Raw genomic sequence first — 19,423 nt, forward strand, 5'->3', positions numbered from 1 at the left:
ATCAGAAGGCTTAATAACCACTTGCTTCATATTTTTAAGTTCTCGAATAGCTCTATGTTCAGCATAGGTTAAATTACATGAAGCTCTATTTTCAGGTAACAATCATAGATCATGTTTCACTAATTTGGTAAAAATTTCAACATTAGCAGAAATGCCTGAAGGGGGGAATGCTGTGATCGGGCATGTAGATATGTTGGAAAGTGTTCATCCTTAGTTGTTGCTTGTTCAGCAAGCAATGCTTCAAGGTCTGCCAATGCTTGCTGTTCTAGATTGGTAGGAAATATATTTTTAGATTGATTTCCCCAAAATATTTTATATGTTAATTTCCTAACAAAAAAAACACCATAAGAGGAAAGACCTCCACTATTCTAAACAAAAAAACACCAGTATACAGGCAAAGATGCTTACCTGTTCAAGGCCTCCAACAATTGCACTAACTAGGGTGCAGCGGACCCAAGTTAAGATGGCAAATACACAGGTGCAATAATACCGATAATGCAGCCACCCAACAATGAGGAATTGGCTGCTTGGTGCACCTGTGCAAACAAATAGTCTGTATGTGGCGTGTTCACACAGCAATGCAAAGTATATGGCTCAAAGCCTATTAATGACGCCATATAGCGGGCTTACCATAATGCATCCTGTGCGAACAGAGGCCACAGTGTACAGAGCCATCTAGGGCCCAGCCGCACCCTGGAAAAAATATACAGTGCACCAAAAACATAACAATGTATGCAAGGTATTGGTCGATATTATGGCCACAATATTTAAGCTGCCAACCCACGTCAAGGGTCCTTACATATTGGCAGTCCTAATCTAAAAAAACACCATAAGAGGAAAGACCTCCACTATTCTAAACAAAAAAAAAAACACACCAGTATACAGGCAAAGATGCTTACCTGTTCAAGGCCTCCAACAATTGCACTAACCAGGGTGCAGCGGACCCAAGTTAAGATGGCAAATACACAGGTGCAATAATACCGATAATGCAGCCACCCTACAATGAGGAATTGGCTGCTTGGTGCACCTGTGCAAACAAATAGTCTGTATGTGGCGTGTTCATACAGCAATGCAAAGTATATGGCTCAAAGCCTATTAATGACGCCATATAGCGGGCTTACCATAATGCATCCTGTGCGAACAGAGGCCACAGTGTACAGAGCCATCTAGGGCCCAGCCGCACCCTGGAAAAAATATACAGTGCACCAAAAACATAACAATGTATGCAAGGTATTGGTCGATATTATGGCCACAATATTTAAGCTGCCAACCCACGTCAAGGGTTCTTACATATTGGCAGTCCTAATCTAAAAAAACACCATAAGAGGAAAGACCTCCACTATTCTAAACAAAAAAAACACCAGTATACAGGCAAAGATGCTTACCTGTTCAAGGCCTCCAACAATTGCACTAACCAGGGTGCAGCGGACCCAAGTTAAGATGGCAAATACACAGGTGCAATAATACCGATAATGCAGCCACCCTACAATGAGGAATTGGCTGCTTGGTGCACCTGTGCAAACAAATAGTCTGTATGTGGCTGCATTATCGGTATTATTGCACCTGTGTATTTGCCATCTTAACTTGGGTCCGCTGCACCCTGGTTAGTGCAATTGTTGGAGGCCTTGAACAGGTAAGCATCTTTGCCTGTATACTGGTGTTTTTTTAAATTTCCTAACAAAAAGTTCAATATCTTTTACCATAGTGAAGTAGTCTAACTTCGCTGAAGGGGAGAATGTAAGACCCTTCTCTAACACCCTAGTTTGTGCTGGGGTTAGGCTAATATTAGATAAATTAATTACCTTCATATTTAGTGTGTCCTCTTGTTTGCCTTTTTGTAGTAGTTGCGTGTACGTATTGGAGGGAATGGAGTCACGGATCTGTGGGATGGTTGGTCTGTGCTGCTTTCCTCTCCTAGCCCACGCCATTTTCCTAAAAAATGTTCTCCACATGGTTCCTCATACACTGATGAGGCAATTGATGAAGATCAAGACACTATTCTAAGATGTGTTTTTTTTATATTGCCACCTATAGATCTTATTAGATGAATAGTCTTGTAAATCACATTGGAATTTACAGACCTTCGTTGCTTGTATTTCTTTTTCCCACTTATTTATATCAGTTTCTAAATCTCTATCAAAGATAGTGCATTCATCCGCTGTTAATGCCGCTTGGATTTTAGTTTTTACCGTATCTATCTCGCCTTCGATAGTTTCCAACGCCTTGCAATCATACCCAATGAGTGGCTCCAACAAAGTACGTGAGCATTTAGTTAGTGTTTCTTCCCACTTGGTGGAAAAAGTAGAATCATTAATGTCTAATGTGGGATATATTTGGATCCTCAATCCTCCAAGAATGATATCCTATGAAACATTACATCAGGGATAGAGAATGGTTCTAACACAAATATGGGAAGTCAGAGGCAGAAGGATCACCAGGGTATACGGGTCAGCTGCTCTAGCCTGGAAGCATGAACTATCACTGACGCTGGCCAGTAGACTGCAGAGGACTTAAAATGCCAAGCCAGCTGAAAAACGAGGCCGAGGGGACTAACCCCTGCATGACCAGTCCAGAGAGAGCATAGCAGAAAACAAATCCCGAACTGGATGATGACCACAGGAACAGGTAGAACCCAGTTCAGACTGGATGGACAGGAGGAGCTCAAGGAAGGACTGGGTCACTGGCAGGTAAGATTAAAATACAAGAACGGGTAGGACCCAGTTCAGACTGGACAGGCAAGGAACAGTTTCAGGAAGAACTGTGTCACTGGCAAGTACAACTGGAATGCAGGAATGGATAGGACCCAGGTCAGACAGGACAGAAAAGTAACCATAGTTGCGGACAGGCAGAGAATCTCAGAATCGGACAGGTAGGGAACTGCAGATGCGATCAGGCGGGAAACCGCAGATCCGGTCAGGCAGGAGACGGCAGATGCTGTCAGGCGGGAGACAGCAGATGTGGTCAAGCGGGACACCGCAGATGCGGTCAAGCAGGACACCGCAGATGCAGTCAAGCAGAAAATCCAGGTGTGGTTAAGCAGGGAAGCTGAGTTTCCCACAGAACAGACAGGAGCAGGTTTACATAGAACAGACAGGGTAAGGATAGGTACAGACAGACCAGACTGGACCAAGTTCACAAAAGACAAACATAAGGACAAGTACCCACCAGTCAGACAGAGCCAGAGTCACACAGGGTACTTACTTTGAAGTAGCAAGTGTACACACAGATCACAGGTATAGGGTAGGGACTAATTCAGACAACAGATTTAGAGGAAGGAACTGAATCAGACACAGCTGGTGTGGAAACAGGTCTGATTCAGATACAGAAGGATACAAAGACATGTTCAGATACTGAAACAGCAGATACAGGGAAAGACACAGACTGGATACAAACAGGATAAGAGTTAGGTCCTAATTCAAACACAGGTACAGGTTCAGGCCTGGGCATACAGACCTGGGGAGACAGGTACAGTTAAGAACACATACAGTATACTAAATGCACTGTCTCTTTAAGAACCAAGAAGTTCCCGCCATGAGGATGAGGAGGAGGCAAATAGGGACGCTGGCATTACACATTTCCTGTAATTCTTGACCAAGTTTGCACACACTGCAGCAGGGGTTTTGGCCCACTTCTCTATACAGATCTTCTCCAGATCTTTCAGGTTTAAGGGCTGTCTCTGCAACACTGAGTTTGAGCTCCGTCAAAAATTTTCTATTGGCTCCAGGTCTGCAGACTGGCTAGGCCACTGCAGGACCTTGAATTGTTTTTATTGAGCCACTACTTGGTTGCCCAGGATGTGTGTTTTGGGTCAGTTTTTTTGCTGAAAGACCCAGCCATGACCATCTTCAATGCTCTTACTAAAGGAAGGAGGTTCTTGACCAAAATCTTGCAATACATAACCCCATCCATCCTCGCTTCAATACTGTGGAGTCGCCATGTTCCCTTTGCAGAAAAGTAACCCAAAGTATGATGTTTTCCCCACCATGCTTCATGTTTGGGACAGCATTTTTGGGATTGTACTCATCCTTCTTTCTCCAAACACGGCTAGTAAAGTTGATACCAAAAAAGTTCTATTTTGATCTCGTCTGACCACATGTCCTTCTCCCATGCCTACTTTGGATCATTCAGATGGTCATTGGTGAACTTCTAACAGGGCTGGACATGTGGTGGTGTGAGCAGGGGGGGTGGCGTAGTGTCTTACTAATGGTAATGGGTTAGACTGCGGTCCCAGCTCTCTTCCGGTCATTGACCAGGACCTCCCATGTAGTTCTGGGCTTTCTTGACCTTTCTGATAATCATCCTTACCCCACAATTCAAGATCCTGACTGAAGCCCCAGACCAAGGAAGATTGATAGTCATCTTGTGTTTCTTCCATTTTCTAATATTTGCACCAACAGTTGTTGCCTTCTCAGAAAGATCCTTGCCTATTACCCTGTAGCCCTTCCCAGCCTTGTGCAGGTCTACAATTTTGTCCCTGGTGTTCTTAGACATCTCTTTGGTCTCAGCCATGGTGGAGAGGTTGGAGTGTGATTGAACTCGTTACCTGTATATAAGACATCTAATCACACTCAATCAAACAGGTGCAATTAATGCATTTAATAGATGCACCTTTTCTGAGGAGGCTGCAGGCTGCTATTTTTAGGCTGGTGGGCCAATATCTATGGCTTCTTTTCAGTCTGAGAATACCAGCTCACAGCTGACTGCTTTAGCTTGGCTTGTCAAAAATGGGGTGACCCTGTAACTTTTTTTTAACTTTCTTAAATAATTTAAAAAAATGGCATGAGACCCATCTATTCTTGATAACCAGCCAAGGTAAAGCTGACAGCTGAGGGTTACATCCTGCAGCTGTCATTTTTGCCTGTACTTGTTATCAAAAATAGAAGAGACCCCACATAATTTATTTATTTATAGCACAGGCTATAGAATACTTCCATCAGCGGCGCCTGCTCTTACTCTTAGCAGTACTCTCTCATCAGCCAACGCCTGTGATCGGCAGTAACCTTTTTACCGCCGGTCACAGCTGCTGGCTTGCGCTCTCTTCTGACAGAATGGGAACACAGTTCTCTGACTGGCGGTAACTAACTTACTTCCAATCAGAGCGGCCGGTGTTTCTCGCACTTTCACACAGATGACAACATGGGAAACAGCTGATGTTTGGGTGCCAAACTCGAACAGTAACACAAACTTCTTGGAGAAGTCTGTGTTCTAGATCTGTGCATGGTATCCCAAAGGACCAATTCCTGTATCAAATCCGACCAAGTGTAGGTGGTTCTGTATTTGATCAGTCGAATCTAGCAAGGTTCCTGTAGGCAACGTTTCTTGTTGAGGCTGTATTTCCTTTCCAGTACTCCTCCTTAGGGCAAGCTAATGAGGTTGGACATAGTGGCTTCCAAAACCTCCTGTGTATGCATCAACTATGGTCTGCTGGGTCTGACTACATGCCTCCCTGGTTGTGGAGCCCTTGAACAGTGTTTACGAATAGCAGTCCCCTGCAGCTCCCTCAGATCCACCGGACTGAGTAGTATGGAGACACGGGGGTCAATGGGTGCTCTCGTCCATTGGTCCAGTTGTCTTTAGAAAGACTGCATGGACCAGGGCTCATCCCACTGAATGCGGGCAGAATACTCCTTATACAAAAACACGTGGGAGTAAAACAGCTTGGCATCACTTTATTGAACTACCAACAGACACTAACATATAGAACAGTTCCAACAAAGTACATAAAATGGTGCAAATTACAGTCTCACCCTTTCGCTTGTTCGCTGCGACTTTGGGGTTTCCAGGGCCAACTATCTCCACCAGAGGCACCCTGTTTTTGGCGAGCACCCACAGAGAGGAGGTAATGACAAGATTAGGAAGCTGACAGTCTATTGAGTTACATGGCCAATTGACCAGATGGTCCCAACGTGGCTTCCCCGAACATCTCCAAGGGGGCAGGGGTCCTGATGGTTCCAACCTGGCTTCTCCAAACATTTCCACTGGTTCAGTGATGGTCAGCAGATCAGATCCATATTTTACCAGCTGCGGCAATGGTCCCTTAAGCTAACTTCCTGTAGAGTGTCTCAAATCTGTATTTTTACAATTAGAGCCATGGTGTTCTGGCTGCTGTTCTATAGAGTCTCTTTGCAGAAGGATAAAGGTCCTTTTTTATTCCCACATCTGTCACTCAGGCCATCCTCCACAGGTTAAGGGGGAAGTTGCATGATGTCAACTCTCATTGCTTGAGTATTTAATCAATATGCATAGTTTTTCCTTCACTGGTTTCAGGTCAACAAGCTACATGGACTTATACAGTGGGTAATCAACATATTAGCAACCATTGATTATTCAATAACCCTGCATCACTGTATTCCAAAGATAGCAGCACAATACACTATAGGAGCTGATATAATAGGTAAACAAATTACCATAAGAGTGAATGTTCAGACTCATATGTCCAATATGCTATGTCTCTTGCCTACTAGAAAATATGTCTAGCATAATTTAGAATAAATGTAGTGTCATCACACAGGGCTTCTTAAAGAAAAACGAACAGTTCTGTTAGAGCCAAAATTCTTGCTAATTGGTATGTGATCAAATACATACCGTATTTTTCAGACTATAAGACGCACCGGACTATAAGACGCACCCAGGTTTTAGAGGTGGAAAATAGGGAAAAAAATATTTGAAACAAAAAAATGTGGTAAAATATTTAGTAACATAAATAACATACTATTATATGTGTTGTTATTACATATAATAGTACGTTATTATGTTGGAAACTGCGGGTAGAAGATGGTGCTGCGGCACCAGTGTGGTTTCTGTAAAGTACTATATGAAGACGCTGGAGGGTGAGTATAAGAATGGGGGCACAGAGCTTATATTTTCCAGCACTGAAAACTAATACTGAAGTGCTGCTTTGAGATCCCATTGGAGAACTATAACTCCCAGCATGTCCTGCAGATGCTATGGCATGCTGGGAGTTATAGTTCACCACAGGAGTGGCAGAGTGCTTTATTGTGTGTTGTAGTGACTAACCTTTTAATTGTGGCAGCCAGCCAGCCAGCCACGCTGTGGTGAGGTGAAAAGCTGGAGCATCCCATGACTGCACACACGGAGCATCCCATGACTGCACACACGGAGCTCTCCCTCTTGTTGCCTCTCCACAGCACAGGTCATAACAGGAAGCCTGCAGATTCTAGTGCGGTGTCTGAAGGACCTGTGATGACATCAGAAGAGGGAGGGCTCTGTGCTGCCATGTGATGCTCCAGCCCGCCCACTTCCTGACATCACACAGGTTCTTATGCCTCAGCATCCAGCACAGCCAGGCAGGTATGCGGCGATCTAGTCTCCCCCTGTCCCTGCTGCTGCCCCCTCCTCCACTGGACAAAGATCTCACCTGCTGCTGCAGGAATCCAGTGGATGTGTGTCACTGATTAAGTGAAGGACTATTCAATGGCTGCTCCCTGCTCAGCTGACAGGTGGGCGGGGAAGCGGCTAATGAATATTCACTGCACTTTAATCATCAGGAGCACATGGTTTCCCCAGCGCTGCAGCCAGGCAGCGGGGACATTTTTCTGCCTCCTGTGAGTGGAATCACAGTGGATCCCACTTGCTCTGCCCCTTCCCCACATGGTACATCCGGACCATAAGACGCACCCACACTTTCCTCCCAAATTTGGAGGAAAAAAAGTGTGTCTTATGGTCCGAAAAATATGGTACTTCATGCAATAAAATGCAATTTAATAATTTAAAAATCATACAATGCGTGTTCTGTTTTTTATTTTTAGATTCTGTCTCTCTCAGTTGAAGTGTGCCGAAATAAAATTTACAGACGTCTCCACTGTTTGTAGGTGAGAAAACTTGGAAAATTGGTACTGTATCAAATATTTATACCTGTATAAAGCTTTTGTGAGGCAGTGACCGGTGTTATATGTGAGGGTCACTATGTGTCCCCCAAGATGTGGTCAGAAGCATAATAGATCTGCTGGAGTGCCCTGTTCTCACAGCAGGTTGCCTGTAAGTCACAGATAAGAATAAAAGTGAGTGTGAACTGGGTCAAGTTATTTGACCCAGAAATTATTCAGGAAAACACGATATGGGCTTTTATTTTTTAAACGGACTGCAGGAAGGTAGTGGGGCCAGTCCGTTTCCTCCAGCCCAGATCTTATAAGTGGCCCATGGCCACAGAGTTTGAAGGAAAGAAAAAGAAACTTTATTTTGAACCTTGATCTGGGTCACTGCCTTCTCACTGCATAGCAAGGACATAACTGCATCACACTTTTTAAATGTTTAAACTCATTCTTTACCCACCTAATCTCAGTGACAGCTTCTCAGTGTCCCTCCTTACGGCAGGTACCATAACCTTACATGGTTCAATACAAACTGCAGCTGTCAGCTGGATGGCAGAGGTTGAGCATACTCAGATTCATAAGCTCTCTCTTTAGCCAGATGATCAAGATTATACAGCCATTCTGACATGGATTTTTGAAATAAGTATATCAGATCCAAGAGCTATTTAATAATGTATGCAAGCTCTGTTGTGAAATCTATTAACAGATCTGCTTTAAGTACTCGATATCTAAGCATTGTTTCAATAATACAGACAAGACAAACACTGAGTACTAATGTTTTGAACTGTTTGTGCACCAATTTTTGGTTCATTTAAGAGTATTTAATCTATGTGTTTTGTGTTATTGTAATAATATAATGTATTGAGGAAGAAAAGGGTACAATCTTGTTACCCCTTAAAGTAGTTTTCCACCACTCCATCGCTGCCACTCTTCTAGTCTCCACTTTGACTCCATATAGACACCTAAAATATTGGAATTTAATTTGCCCAGAAAGGAAGTGCTCCAGTGCTGTAAACAGTCACATCGTTTATTCAAAAAGAGTAAAAAAAATAAAACAATTAAGATGATGATTTTCATGCTTTTTGTAAATGACAATGACATTTCTATCAGGAGCACCATAAAACGTTATTAGAAGTGACTTATCTTGAACAGCGTATAAGACTGTTATGCTTATCCTTCTGCACTATGACTCTACAGTTCCTGTACAGGGGTTTTCACATTCATTGCAACATGGCTGTCGACTAAGTTTACTGTACATTACTTCACAATTATGATTACACATGAATTCTCTTCAACATAACTTTTTTAAAAAAATGCCTCTTCGCTGGGAATATTCAGGTGATCAATATCGATTCATGTTTGACATATGAAGTCTCATTTTGGGACCTTGATTTCTACTTTGAAGTCACACAAATCCATGAATTACAGAGGAGATTAGTGTGCTTCCATATCTCTCAGTGACAATAATATAGAAAACTACTCATGTGCATGGCTGGCTATTGGGCAGGCTATCGTCTGCTTTTCATTCCCTTTTGGCCTCCCATTATTGTTTTCACCCACTGAGAGATTTGACAATGTGATATTGATGGTAGAGAGCGTACACTCTTCACAAGCTATCACACTGGCGTCATAATTTCCTTCTATTACTTCTCTCTGCTCCAGACATATTAATCCTACAATGGCCTTCATTGTTTCTGTCTTCACATTCTTGATATTGCTTGCATTTTTTTTTTTACTTCTGTAGAATTTTCCATTATAATACGAAACATTTGCCCTGGCCTTTAAATGTGATAATTGTTCAGAGCAGTCAGGATCAAAGATTGAACATGTTCTACCTTGAAGCGGAATTTGAAATACAATCATTATTCTAAAATAAATTATATAAACTGATTTAAGTAGTGATTTTGTTTATTCCTAGTGTACAGTATGGTTGTCCTAGCGAGTTATTAGGCTGAATAAACAAATCTATGTATGTCTCTCTGACATGGTTATGAGGTCCATGTTATCACTACTTTGCACATTGCTACAATGACATAGGATATCTACAGTAGGTCTGGTTTTTCTGGCCGAAGAGTATTTTTTAATTTATTTTATTTGCTCTTGTAACCAATGCTAGAATTGTTGGACTTAATAACGCACTATACACTTTAGATTATGCACTAGATAAGAAATATGTTTAATAAAATACTAAATGTTGTACCTATTACCAACTTAGTATGCAGAGTGGCATCCAGAAATAAAAAAAGATACAGTATGTCTGTGGCCTGATATGGTCCGTCTTGGGGTTTGGTCTGCAGTAAAGCCAGCTCACATAGAACTAATGCAAAACCACAAGGCCCCTACTTAAAATACAAAGTGGGCCTTTACAGACCTTTGTGTGTCCTTCAAACAATGAATATGCCAATTCTAAAGTTTGCTATGAATCCAACATTTACTTTTCAGGCCTCTGAAAACACATCTGATCAAATCTTTTCTATTTTTATTGAGAAATCTAAAATGATATTCATTAATAATACACTGAAGAATACATTCTATATACAGTATGTATGAAGCAAAAAATACACTCTCTGTACATTTGTCAGAATTGTAACTTTTTTGGATGAATTATAGAAATCTAAACTCTAGCCAGTACATTAATGTATACAATATAAAATGTAAGTTCATATTTATTTTTGTACACTGTAGTGTTCATGGAATCATTTGAAATTCAAATGTGCCATGTTCATCAATTTTTCTTTTCTTCAATTGATTTTACTGCAAATCCCAGTACTGTAAAGCCTCTATCTGCCCTGAAAAGGCATGTGTAATACTCAGAGGCCTGCTAGGACTATATCCAACCCTTTTCCATCTCTTTTAACCCTTTTGAGACATGCACCATACTAATACTGCGCATGTTGCATCTCCGCCTTTGAAGTGGGCTCCGGCAGTGAGCCCCATCACGTGATCAGCGTGGGTCAGCAGTGCATCGTCATGACAACAAGAGGTCTTCTGAAGACCTCTATGGTTGTTGATGCCGGATTTCTATGAGCGCCACCCTGTGGACGGCGCTCATAGCAATGCTGTAATTATGCTACATAGATGCGATCTATGTAGCACAGGCAATCGGGTTACGGCAGTTTCTAGCCTACTATTGAGGCTGTTGAAGCATGCCAAAATTTTTAAAAAAGTTTTCAAAATATGAAAAAAAAATATATAAAAGTTTAAAATCACCCCCCTTTCGCCCCATTCAAAGTAAAACAATAAAAAAAAAATCAAACCTACACATATTTGGTATTACCGAGTTCAGAATTGCCCGATCTATCAATAAAAAAATGATTAACCTGATCGCTAAATGGCGTAGCGAGAAAAAAAGTCAAAAGGCCAGAATTACGGTTTTTTTTGTCACCATGACATTGCATTAAAATTAAATAACAGGCGATAAAAAGATTGTTTCTGCACCAAAATGGTATCATTAAAAACATCAGTTTGCCGCATAAAAAATAAGGCCTCACCCAACCCCAGATCACAAAAAATGGAGACGCTAAGAGTAACGGAAAATGGTGCAATTTTTTTTTTTTTTTAGCAAAGTTTGGAATTTTTTTCACCACTGATATAAAAAATAACCTAGACATGTTTGCTGTCTATGAACTCATAATGAGCTGGAGAATCATAATGACTGGTCAATTTTAGCAATTAGTGAACGTAGCAAAAAATCCAGACAAAAAACAAGTATGGGATTGCACTTTTTTGCAACTTCACCACACTTGGATTTTTTTCCGCATTTTCTAGTACACAACATGGAAAAACCAATGTTGTTGTTCAAAAATACAACTCGTCCCGCAAAAAACAAGCCCTCACATGGCCATATTGACAGAAAAATAAATAAGTTATGGCTCTGGGAAGAAGGAAGGTGAAAAACAGAAACGCAAAAACGAAAAAGGGCTCCGTCTCAAAGGGATACACCAACAAAAGGACAAAATGGTGCATGCAAATCTCATAAAACATAACCTTTATTGAAATAAATAATAATGCAATAAAACCAGTAATAAAACTACAGAGTAACACACTGGAGGACAGCATTCACAAATGCTTATGCTCTGGAATAAATTTGACTGAACTAAATGACAATGCTATAACCAATGATGATTGTATATGAAAAAAACACAATATACTCTACCCAATGAAAGGACAAACTTATCATATCCCCTTCCTGACATACTGTAGCTATTTTCTCTTTTTGCATTTTTGTTTTTTCCTCTTCTTCTTCCTAGAGACACAACATTTACTGTATTTTTTTTATTGAAATAGCCATATGAGGGCTTGTTTTTGTGGAACAAGTTGTACGTTTTGTACTTTTAAATGACCCCATTCAAATTATCATATAATGTGCTTAAAAGTGGGAAAACCAAGTGTGGCAAAATTGTAAATACCGTAAGTGCAATTCCATAAATGTTTGGGGTCTTTTATTTACTATGTTCATTATACAGTAAAAGTGACTTGGCAATATGATTCTCCACGTTAGTACGATTATGGGTGTTAGGGCTAGCGGAACGCACCAAATAATAAGACAGATAGAGTATGGTGCGTTCGCAGCCCGGGGTCCACCGTGCAGAGATGGAACCTGCTGCCAAGTAATGACAGACTATATGGCGGTACTCATAAGTATACACACGTGGGTTAAACTTTACCCAGCGTGAAGGAAGCGATCCTGTTGCGTCACAGGATCGCGGTACCGCACATAGAGGGCGAGCAAGTAGTCAGCGAACTCAACCCCAACTAGGATTGAAGTCCGATTAGACCCTTGCTGGCACAACACCGCAACTGGGTGTGTAAGGAAGCTAAATAACAATATTAGGGCACAAGAGTGCATGCGGTGCCGCACTGACGAACGCCACTAACCACCCAGGCTTGGGTAAGGAAAGCACAGAGGAAGTGCACGGCGCCGTACTGGCGGTCACAGCAACTGGACGCTGTAATGTGTGATTCGTGCTGTAGGATAAGTCGGGCGCTAGATAGCAACCATACACCTTCCGCGAACAGACATTCAATAGGGAAGGGGTATCCAAGGACGACTTGCACTCACAACAAACACACGTAAGCAAATGTACACTAGCGCATGGCCGTGCGGTCATGCGCAGTTTATATAGTTGCAGCACAGGAAGTGGCCACAGAAACTTTGCCCTTCCAAGACCTGCCAAGAGGACCAATGGAATGTGCTGCAGGGCCTGAGCACATGACCCTCGATCTCCAACGGGAGATCTTGCCCTGGGCATGCTCAGTGTGTGCAGACAAGGACTTAGTCCCAGAGAAGTCCGCTCGCTGCTGACCAGCACTGGCTTTAATGGCAGAAGCTGAAGAAGCAGCAGTAACTCTCTGTACAGAGTGAGACTGAGCAAGATGCTGGGACTGACGTCCCTGCTGAGCAGACTCCACTGCGGCTGGATAAGAATGGGAGACCGCAGCAGAGATGGCTCGAGATTCCCCCTGTGCAGAAGCGGGAACTCGAGACCTAACAATGGGGATCTTAAAAATGTCTAGATTTTTTTTATTTAAGCAGTACTAAAAACTTCAGAATTAAAAAAAAAAAAAAAAGTTGGCTTGTTTTGCCGTTTTCCAAGGTCTGTAACATTTTCAGTTTTTGGGCGATGGAGCCGTGTGAGGGCTTAAGTTTTGTGTCCTGAACTGATGTTTTCACTGGTATTATGTTGGGGTAGTTCAGATGTTTTAATGACCCCTTTTGCATTTTTTGCAGTGTTGCAGCATCCGAAAAATCTTAATTCTGACATTTAGATTTTTTCACATCAAGTCTTTTACCGATCAAGTTAATTAATGTCATAGTTTGATAAATCTCACTTTTTTGAATGTAGCAATACTACATATGGGTATTTAGTTTCTTTATTATTAATGGGGTACAATTGGGTGCTTTTTCAAAGTCTGATATTCCTTACCTTTGCTTCTTGTGCCTGGTATGTGTGATACTGCCCACTGCACTACCCCTTTATGATCCGCTTGTTTAATATGCCTAATATGTCCTACATTTGGCTCAGCTTTGATTAACTTATTAAGATGAGTCCAGGCCCCTCCCCTCTGTTTCAAACCTGAATGCATTTCTAAGCATATATAGCTGTGCTAAAAATTAAGAGACCACCACATCAAAACCCTGCCAGCCCAGTCTCCAGACCAGAACCCCATTGAAAACCTCTGCAATGTAATCAAGAGGATGATGGATAGTCACAAGCCGTCAAACAAAGAAGAACTGCTTACATTTTTGCTCCAGGAGCAGTGTGAAAGACTGGTGGAAAGCATGCCAAGACACATGAAAGCGGTGATTAAAAATCATGGTAATTCCACAAAATATTGATTTCTGAACTCTTCCTGAGTTAAAACATTAGTATTGTGGTTTCTAAATGATTATTAACTTGTTTTCTTTGCATTATTTGAGGTCTGAAAGTACTGTTATTTTTTATTTTGACCATTTCTCCTTTTCAGAAAAAAATACAAAATGTATTGCTTGGAAATTCGGAGACTTGTTGTCAGAAGCTTGTAGAATAAATGAACAATTTACATTTTGCTAAAAAAATATACCTATAAAGAGAAAAATCAGGCAAACTGAACATTTTGCACTGGTCTCTTAATTTTTGACAGAGCTGTATATTGTGAGCAACAAGTTTGCATAGACTTTAGTCTGCTCGTGCATCATATAAGTACATTGCACAAGTTTAGTATAATGAATTAGACCAGAATTGAAACTGAATGTAACTGGATTCATAGACACTGTAAACAATGTTTCTGTTTCTTTCCATTATCACCCATATAGTTCTTCACTTCCTACTAACCCCCCTAATCAATACACCTAGCAAATAACTGGTCATCTCTCCCTCCATCCTCCCCATTCATCTCACCTTCCCCCTTTTTTTTTTGTCTCCATAAAGATAGCCCCCTCATGCTCTCCTGCTCCCATCTACTAACACTCTCTATGATCATCCTCAATGCCAGTGATATCTCTCCAAATCCTGGCCCTACTCACCACATCCCCACAGTCACTTCTATCTCCCATCCACAATCTATCATGAATTTCGGCAACCTTTCTAACCTTATACCATTCACCAAGTACCCGCTTCCCCAGTCCCTCAAGCAGAAGCTCTATGGAGCACTCGCTCTGTCTGCAACAAACTTTTCTTCCTCAGCATCATTGAAACCTGGATCATCCTCTCTGACACAACCTCTCCAGTTGCACTTTCTTATTGTGAATTCCATCTTTCTCACACTGCCTGTCCCAGCAACAAGCACAGATGAGAAGTTGTTTTTCTCTTGTCAGATAACTGCTCCTTCAGCCCAATTCCATTGCCAACCTCCATTACTCTCCCTTCTTTTGAGATTCACTCTGTATGCCTCTGCTCCCCATCCAACTGGCTATCATTTGCCACTCCCCTAGACCACCCACCACCTTTGCAACCACTTCACCACCCAGCTACTTAATTTCATTTCCACTGACATTCCCACTATCATCATGGGTGATTGCAACATCTCCATTGACACTTCCCACCCGCTGTCTCCAAACTTCTAACACACACTTCCTTCTTCGATGTCGCTCAATGTTCCTCCACAGCCAGCCCCAAAGATGGCCAAACACTGAACCTCATCTTCACCTGCCCATGTTCCCTATCTAAGCTATTTATCTCACCTCTCCCACTGTCTGAACACAACCTACTCATACTGTTTCCTCTCCTTTCCATGTGCACAATTCCCACTCTCTCTTCAGGCATCTGCGAGAGGGAGAAGAGAATCAGAAAGTGAGTGTAAATCAAGGTGTTTGAAGTCTCTTCGAGGGTGTGCAAGTTTGTGGAATGGGGATTGTGCACATGGAAAGGAGAGAAAAGAATAGGTTGTGTTCAGACAGGGGGAGAGGTTAGATATCTGCATTGTGTTACGTTCCTTACACAATGCAGATGGTGCTGCCCATTTTATATAACACCACAACAGCTGCAACTCTTGAATTTTTCATCCCCCCACACGCATACCAAAGTTCATACAATCAACAGGCAACTCTGGAGCACCAGCCTGACTAAAGAAGCAAGGCTGGTTTGCAGGATTGCTGAGCAGAGATGGAAGAGATTTCATTCTAAAGAGTACTTCATCACATACAAACAGTCCCTCACAAATTTCAAGCCCACACTCACTGTTGCAAAACAAACCCTTCCCTTGACCCATCCTCTGTCTAGCTATAGTCCCATATCACTTTTCCCTTATGCCTCAAAACTACTGGAACAGCATATCCATCTTGAACTGTTCTCCTACCTGTCCTACTGCTCCCTCTTTGACCGGTCACAATCTGGATTCCGACAGCATAATTCAACCGAAACTTCTCTAACTAAAGTCACCAGTGACTTACTAACCACCAAAGCCAGGCAACACTACTCGGTTATCTTTCTCTTAGAAGCAAATGATGGCTGAATATCATAGCCATCATCTCCTGGGAAAGGTAGAGGCTCAATTTCTGAGCTTGTTTTAGAGGCAGGGAGCTGGCATATGACATAACTGTACATCATATGTCAGTAAGGGGTTAAAACAAACACAGGTATGTAATGTCAAATTGACCACACAATAGAAGCAGATATTAACGCAATAGTAACCAACAACCCATTTAATAAACCAGCACATTCTCAGTGCCATATGTTTTGAAAATTATCCATTGTAGTCAATTTTGATTAGGCAGACTGTTCTGTGCAGAACACTGACTTCGACCGGGGTCACACTAGAGAGAAATACGGATGTATGAGAGGCGCAAAAACAACGCATTGCATATGGACCAATGTTTCTCTATGGGGAAGCTCCTATCTGCCGTATATTTCTCGGCCGTATTTTACGGGCTGAGAAAATTGCAGCATGCTGCGTTTGTCACTGTGTTGCGCAAAAAATCCACCATTGATAGTCTATGGGTGCGAGAAAAGTACGGATTGCAAACGGACCGTGCATGTGACTTGCGAGAAATACGCAAGACTTTTGCAGGTGACAGGAAATGTGCCAAGCCCTCAATCAGGAAGATTGACAAGCTAATTAGCTCCTCCATGGAGTCTCCTGCAGCATGGCTTCCATCATTAATGTTGATATGCTGCTGGTCCTGGTGCAAGAGAGGCCAGAAATCTGGGATCAGAGAGATGCCCACTATTCTAACAGGGCCAGAAAAGAGACGGCATGGAGGAGCATCTGTGGGCTCCATTTCCAGGATTATGAACAGCAGCCATGTGAGGCACAGAAGCAAATAAGTAAGTTCACTCATGTTTCTCAAATAATATTCTAAACTGCAGTAACTAACAGGTTTTCACACTATCCACTTAAATCCTACTTTGTTGTTTGTAATGTTATTATTATTACTGAAGATATTTTGTTCTAAATGAAGCTTACTAGGCCACATTACTATGTAAAATCACTGACACCTTGTTGTACCACTGTGCACAATGGCCTTATACATTATTTTCTTCTCTGTCATTGCAGTGGAAGATGTTATAAGACGATGGTGCAGCATTAGCGACCACTACCACTGAGAAAGGCAGCAGCGGGCCAGGAGTGGAGCATCTGCTCCTTAAAAAAGGAAATATATTTATTTTGACCGGTTGCCATTTCTGGATCCCATTATGGATCGGAGACCGTAAGTTCAAATCTCACACCACATTGCACATATGTTTTGAATGCGCATATATTAAATTTGATTTTATTATTGTCATACTTTCATAACAGAACTTAGTCCAACCTCACTGAGAGGGAGACTGGGTCCGACTCAGAGGCTGTGATTGATCCTGTCGGGAAAGGTGAAGAGGTGGCTGGCCCATCTTCGAATCCTTCCAGGTCCATCCTCTGCTGCACCACATGCTCCAGCAGCAACTCACCCAGATGCTGCACCACCACCCACAGCTGCAATCAGCCAGGAAGATCCTGGGACCAGCAGCAGCCCAACTGTCTCGCTGGAGACCTCCCCACAGCCTACTGTTACTTCACGCCGTGGCTGCAGAAGGAGAGAGCTTTTGGAAAGTAGGAGGCATGTGGACACTGTCCTAAATTATCTGGCCAGGACTGCTCAGGATGAGGGTGAGGAGGCATATTCGCGCAGCCTGGCCCGATACCCTGTGAGGTGAGGCTACGAGTGAGGGTGCTTTCAGATCCTTCTTGATGCATGCACCCCCCAAATAGCCCTTATGAGTTATTTGAATACTTGGAGAGGTGGCAGCTGTTACCACGTAACCTCATGCATATTCAAACAACCCAACAAGTGCATGCTCAAGGAGAATCTGATGCACCTCCTCCACGTGTGCCTACACCTCAACCCTTTCCCCCCCTAAACCAACCAATATAGCCACCTATCCATATGCCATCCTACCAGCAACTTTCCCAATATGGCCACTTGTACAGACCCAGTTTTGGAGGCAGGTCCCAACCTGGGTTTGGATGACATGGCTATATTCGGGGGGTATGAGTCATGTGGCTACCATCATCCTTTCGGGGCCCATAATATCTATTCTTATGGCCAATTCGCAAGTGGCCAATACCAACATGGCCAATATTTGGAGCATGGCCAACAGACATTACCCACACAGGGTGAAGGACAATTGGCTCAACAACGGCCGCAAGAGCAAGACCCCGAACTGCCGCCAACACCTCCACCAACATATCACAACCTTTAAGTTGTTTTTTTTGTAAAATTTTGTTTTGTTAAACATATTTTTTCTTTTGCTGTGATAGCAAATCCAGGTTACTCAGTTCTGTTTGGCCAAATTTAAATGGCCACAAAAGCCGTATGACCTTAATATGGTTTTTGTAAAAAATTATTTGGCTTTTGCATATATAAAAAAGTTTCCAAAGCCAATTTATATTTGTTGGAACAATCATTAATACACCATACAGAATTACTAGATTCTTAACCATCTCTTAAATAAGTAAAGTCAACACACACAGTAACTTAGCATAATATTTATTTGTTTAAATCTATAACTGCAACTTAAATATCCGCCGCCGGTGGTCCAGGTTTCGACGGTGATATGGCCTCATGACAAGCCTTGTCAACTAGAAGGCCTCATCTGCCATAGGACATATGGCACAGCTTCTACATTGGAGCCTGGAAGTTGACGTGATGGTAGGTCTGTTGTGAGTTCTGTTTTTGGGCTCCCTCTGGTGGTTACTGATGGTACTGGGTGACTTGTCTTTCCTGGGTTTCTGGGTTCCACCTGTTCCATCAGCATATGGGAGTTTCCTATTTAACCTGGCTTTGCTGGCATTTCCTCGCCGGTTAGCAATGTATCCAGTGTGTCTTGTTACCTCTGCTCCCTGCTCCTAGAACCTTCTGGACAAGCTAAGTTTGGATTTTCCTGTTTTGTGTTTTGCTTAATTTGGTTTTTAGTCCAGCCTGCAGATATGTGATTCTCTGCTGCTGGTTGCTCTAGTGGGCTGAAATTGCTTTTCATGTACCATGAGTTGGCACATGAGTTCAAGTAATTTCAGGATGGTTTTTTGAAGGGTTTTTCGCTGACCGCGCAGTTCACTTTTGTATCCTCTGCTATCTAGCTTTAGCGGGCCTCATTTTGCTGAAACTGTTTTCATACTACGTATGTGCTTTCCTC

This window comes from Ranitomeya imitator, chromosome 8, assembly GCF_032444005.1.
Source record: "Ranitomeya imitator isolate aRanImi1 chromosome 8, aRanImi1.pri, whole genome shotgun sequence".
In the NCBI taxonomy this organism is placed as follows: domain Eukaryota; kingdom Metazoa; phylum Chordata; class Amphibia; order Anura; family Dendrobatidae; genus Ranitomeya; species Ranitomeya imitator.